Source organism: Phoxinus phoxinus (assembly GCF_949152265.1).
Source record: "Phoxinus phoxinus genome assembly, chromosome: 18".
NCBI classification, from domain to species: domain Eukaryota; kingdom Metazoa; phylum Chordata; class Actinopteri; order Cypriniformes; family Leuciscidae; genus Phoxinus; species Phoxinus phoxinus.
Window position 1 is genome coordinate 4,645,344 of NC_136893.1, and position 6,000 is coordinate 4,651,343.

Below are 6,000 nucleotides of genomic sequence, written 5' to 3' on the forward strand. Positions count from 1 at the left end.
GAGTTAAAGAAGTTGAGAAAGCCATGACGACCTGTAAGGAGTTGAGAGCCCAATCTCAACAAACCTCAACAACCTTCTTTAAAATGGTTCATTGTGTGTTGTTTTTTGAGCAATCACTGATGATGAACTAATCATGTATTCTTGTAAAAGGTCATTCAAATCCGTTATGCTGGAGTCAGAAAAGTGTGCAGAGGAGGACAGCGTATCCGTTTGCGAGCATTGCTGTTGCAATCACTTCAAATCATGTCAAAAATCTTATGACAAGGAGCATGTCAAGCCCAGAATTACGAATTATTGCACAGGCTCTTGGACACACGTGGAGCACGTGGTGAATGGTAAGAAGTCTTTGGAATGTAATGCATGATGTAAGAGGTGCTTAAGCATAACTTCTACATCAGCCAAATGTATGCAGCATGAATTTGATAAAAAAATCGAATGCACTGACGGCCCTACTCTATTCACTAACTGTTTTCTATTACTCAGATCTGCCATTGCATGTGTGTTCGGTTGACCTCATCAAATCCAGGACAGGTCAAAATCGACGAGAGCATCACATGGATCGTTATCTCAGCGATCACCTCATCATCCGTAGAGGACAATGTTTTGAGATGTGGATTGAGCTGTCCCGTCCCTTTAATCCAAACTCAATTTGATATAGCGATCACATCATTATCCACAGCGCAATTGATTGGTTGCTGTTGTATTAGCGGACAACCCAGCAAGCAATTTTGCGTTTAAAAGATGTCTAATAGCCGTCCGAACACAGCCCAGAAGGCTAGGCTAAAACAAGGCAAAATGTGAGCTGTCAGTGAAGATTTAATAGACGTCTAAACCATAGCCCAAGAATAGACTAGTTATCAATTAGATAACAAAGAAATGAAATGAGTGAAGAATTAAAACCAAACACCTTGTAATCACTGTTTACTTTCCTTACATGATGGAATACATCTCGCAAGTTATTTTGGCAAAAACGACATGTAACCAAATTCAAGGTTATTTTGGCTAGAAGTAGGCTATGTTACTCATAGCCGGACTATATCGTGTCTAGTATTAACCTAGACGGTGAAATGACAGCTATTGCTTGCTGGGTAGTGTTTGCTGTTAGCAGTCTGCAGCACGCTTTCAGAAACCCTACACCTTCCCCAGCTCCACCTGTATAGACCTGCTACGGGTTTATTTCATGTGTGTTATGTGCAGCAGCAGCATGTCTGTGAATGTATTGGCAGTAGCAAGTATCGCTAGTAGCAGTGTATCAGATCTACTCCGCCAAGACCAAATACATTAACATTGCTGTATCCATTACCATGCCAATCTCCCTGAGAGTTGTCATGACAGATGTGGATAATTTGAAGACAAAACAAGTTCAAAATGTCTGAGACCACTAGAGAAACACATTACAAAATTACACAATCAGAATAACAGTTACATTGATAAGTTACAATTAAAGAAAGTCCTGTTGATCATGTTCTCCTTGAGTTGAGATGCTCCAAAGCATCTTGTGCTTCATTGGCTGCAAAAACATCTAACCCGTACAGTTTTCTCTATCCAAATATTTTTAATGTATTTTCTGATCGTTTAACCTCACTGTAAAATCTGGATATACAGTATATATATACACCACAATTTCCTCTTCTTGTGTCATATGTTTTACAGTATAGGTAACATCCCATCAACATGGAACGAGACACTCATGATGGTTCCATTGACTTCAAGGAAGACTGCTGGGAAGCCAAGATTGTTGAACAAATGCAAAACCGAATCAAACTGTGTGTCTACTCTCAGTCAACAGCTTCTATTGGACGATACAAGCTCACTGTCATAACCAACAGTCCAGGAGGAAAGGCCACTTCACTAGACACTCCTGAAAATTACATTTACATGCTGTTCAACCCCTGGTGTAAAGGTATGTGCACACGATATTGCACTTTTTAGAGAAAAACTAGAAAGTGCTGTTGAATCTAGAAGAATTTCTCTTTATCAGATGACGGTGTGTACCTGCATGAGGAGTCGGAGAGAGTTGAGTATGTGCTGAACGACATGGGCAGAATCTACTATGGGACTAAACAGCAGATTGGCTGCAGGACATGGAACTTCGGTCAAGTAAGAGTTAAACTTTAATTCATATTCATATAAAAGTGCATGCAAACATTTATTAATTACATTTCTTATTATTCTTAGTTTAATGAAGGAGTCTTGGCAGTGTGTTTCTTTGTGTTGGAGAAGAGCGGTGGTCTTTGTTCAGGACGGGGAGACCCTGTTAACGTGGCCAGAGTAGCATCTGCAATAGTGAGTTTTCCAGACATTTTCAAACTAGGTTTTTGGGTCTGGATAACAACCTGATTAGACAATGAGAACAACAATCTTTAAGTAAAAGAGCAGATGAAGATATAACATTGATATTTTATCATTGTGACAGATTAATACCAATGACAACAGTGGTGTGATGATGGGTAGTTGGTCAAATACCTACACAGACGGGACTTCTCCTACTTCCTGGAGCGGCAGCGGTGCCATCCTGAAACAATACCACAAAAGTGGAGGAAAACCTGTCAAATATGGACAGTGTTGGGTCTTTGCTGGAGTCACCAACACAAGTAAGATGTCAAACATACTGGATGGAAAAAAGCAAGCAATAACGTGACTGGGAGAATTTATGTATAGTTATGTGTATTGGATTAATTCTTCTCTCAATCTCTCATCCTCAGTTTTGAGATGTTTGGGCATTCCCACTCGTCCGGTCTCAAACTTCAATTCTGCTCATGACACTGATGTTTCATTGACAACTGATGTTTATTTAGATGAAAATTTTGAGCCAATTGAACATCTAAACCGTTATTCGGTCTGGTAAGATCACATGGCGTAAAACATTCCTGTTTCTTTAAGTACACTCACTGCATCCATATTCATTTCAATTTCTATACCCTTGGTTGATTCTATTCTATTCTCTCCATGTAGGAACTTCCACGTGTGGAATGAGGCCTGGATGTCTCGTCCCGACCTGCCATCTGGTTTTGGAGGTTGGCAGGTGGTTGATGCCACTCCTCAACTGACCAGCCAAGACATCTTCCACTGCGGTCCAACATCTGTTGCTGCGATCCGCGGTGGACAGGTTCAGCATGATGCACCCTTCCTTTCTGCTGGAGTATGTTAATGCATTACCTTCCATCATCCAGGGTTTGATGTTGCATGTAATATTTCTACGTGTAAACATACAAGTACACATTTCTTTAAGTAGCATTTAAATTCTAAGTATGTAATGTTTCAGGAAATGTCGTATTCTGTGTATGATAACACGATTTTGGTTAATATTGAAAAATGACATGTATTAAATAAAGGGGTGGTTGATTATGATTTCACTTTTCTAACTTAGTTAGTGTATAATGTTGCTGTTTGAGCATAAACAACATCTGCAAAGTTACAATGCTCAAAGTTCAAAGCAAAGGAAGATATTTTCTTTTAAATAAATTGCTTTTTAAGGACTACAACAAACAGCTTTATAAGTCTTTGATGTCCCCAGAGTGTGTGTGTGAAGTTTTAGCTCAAAATACCCCACAGATATTTTTATATTTAGCATGTTAAAATTGTCACTTTTTGAGGGTGAGCAAAAACGCACCGTTTTGTGTGTGTCCCTTTAAATGCAAATGAGCTGCTGCACCCGGCACAGGGGGCGGAGCTTCAACAGCTTGCGCTCACACAGACATGCACTGAAAAATTCAAAAACTTTTAGCCTTTTATGTTCAAATCGGATTCAGAAAATTATTGAGAGACTCAGGAAGAAGTGACAGCATGTAGAAGCAACAGGAAACAGGAAACAAGAAAGTAAACCAAATTTCTTCATTTATTTTTGTAAAGAAACCTCATTGCTTAACTGGCTACTCTCTGCTGTCTCAGATGACGACATCACTTCCTGACGGCCACCGTAACTTCTGTTGGGTGCAATTCGCAACCTCACCACTAGATGCCGCTAAAAATTACACAGTGCACCTTTAAAATGCAAATTTAGACCTTTTTTTTATAAACTTTTAGGAAATACTTTGTAAAGCCAGCATCAAGGTTTGTCTTGACAAACTTACCTTTTCTAGTTTTGTATTAATTTGGTGCAAACCATGTTAACTCAGTCATACCAAATTCATCTTACACTTTACATACAGTATCAGCTGTGAAGAAAAGCATAATGATGAGGATGATCATTAATTTCAAATGAGACTTTGTTATGAAAGCATTTGTATTCACTCACTGTTTATCTCAGTGTCTTTTATCTGTAGTCCAGATTCTGGAGTGGACCTTGCGGTATGAGGACTATAAAGGACCACCTGGTTGATCAAGCAGTGTTGATGCTTACACTCTCTGGACGGAGATACTGGCCACACAGATACTGGCCACCCAGTTCAACTTCAGATTGCGCACACCGGATCTCATTATCATTGTGAGTTTTCTTATTCATGAACTCTTTATAGAGATTTCATCTGCCAGTGTATGTGTTCGAGGTAGAGTTTTTGCAACCCAGTTCTTTTTTCTTTTCTTTTTTGCAGCATAATTTGCCTGATTAGATCTTCTGTAAACCTTTCTTTTTCAGCCTGTATGTGGTGTCGTGGGCAAAGAGATGACATTCAAAATCAGATTCCAGAACCCACTTCCCTGTGTGCTGAAGTTTTCCATTTTGAAGGACTGGGATTGCAGTGTGTCAGAACAATTAACCATGGGTAAGACGCAAGGGTATTATATTAATTTGCACTGCTTGATATAAATTACAGTTGACTGATGAATACAATGTAAAAATGAATTCAAATTAAATGTGTACATAATAATTTTCTCTCTCTGTTACTCAGTGACATTGCACTGTGAACCTGAAGGAGACATTTATTCCCAAGTGTCACGGGCCACAGAAACTTCTGGCATCTCTTGAGTGTCCTCAGCTCACTCAGGTTCATGGATTCACCAACGTTGTTGTTAGTGAAATGATTTACGGTTAAACAGAGATGGTTTGTGATGTAACTAGGCTCATAAGGCTTATGGTTAGAGGCTGTTTATGTATAATATAGCATTATGTATCTCATATTCCTTTAAAGTGAGGGACCTAAAGTTTATTTATGGTTTACAATAAAAGTAACAAAACAAAATAGGCTATATTACATATTCCTCATTTAATTGATCACAAGCCAGATTATTAATATGTAACCTGTGTGTAACTTCATATTTAGAAATACAAATATTTGTAGCAAATTAATTTATAATCAATGTAATACATTTTAGTTATGATGTGTACTTATAAGCATTATTTTCTTTCCTGAAATGATGGAAAGTGTTTTAATAATGCTTGAAAAAACAGTAATTCTATAATGCTTGACTATAATATGGTTTTCTTTACAATACAATAAACTCTAAAACAACACAAACCTATTGAAGCTTGTTTCCGTTTACATCTCACAATTCTGATTTTTTTTTCCTTACAGTTGCGAGTTTATCTTATCATTCTGGCTTATTTATTTTTTTGTATTATTACTTTTTTACTGCTTTTACTATGCATAGACAATAAATAAACATAGACAAGATAGACAATGAAGAAAAAAAATACACATGAAAACATACAAGGCTGCAGAAGTTCCAAGAATGAACTTTATCATGAACTAGTAAATTTTCATTTGAATGTGTAAGAAGAACTGGGTTTGTTAGAACTGAATTCAGATTCAAGATGCTGTAATTCATTGTATTTGTGAGAGTGCACATGGGTGGTCAGTGAGTTTGCACTGAACTGCATTGACCAGTCGAGATATTATATAGGCGGTGTTATAGTATTGTCAAAGTTGTCAGTATTTACTTACACTGCAAGAAATTAATTCAGAAACAGTTCTCAGCTTGTTTTGAGATGTGTAGACTACATAAAGAGTATGACATCCATGCTGTACCAAACAAAAACACATTTTAATATAGGCCTGATTTTAATTTAAATGTATGCTCTGATTACAGAATTAAAGTAAAAAAAAAAAGTTATTTTAGTAA

General features: G+C 37.5%; 1 pseudogene across 1 annotated transcript; it reads left to right on the forward strand.

Moving 5' to 3' along the window:
- The first annotated feature begins 1,674 nt into the window (after positions 1–1,674).
- LOC306986010 (protein-glutamine gamma-glutamyltransferase K-like) lies at positions 1,675–4,973 on the forward strand (annotated as a pseudogene). Its single transcript has 9 exons — positions 1,675–1,903; positions 1,982–2,100; positions 2,179–2,286; positions 2,417–2,594; positions 2,706–2,844; positions 2,956–3,142; positions 4,250–4,426; positions 4,577–4,703; positions 4,830–4,973. The product of its transcript is annotated as a protein-glutamine gamma-glutamyltransferase K-like (transcript).
- The last annotated feature ends 1,027 nt before the right edge of the window (positions 4,974–6,000 follow it).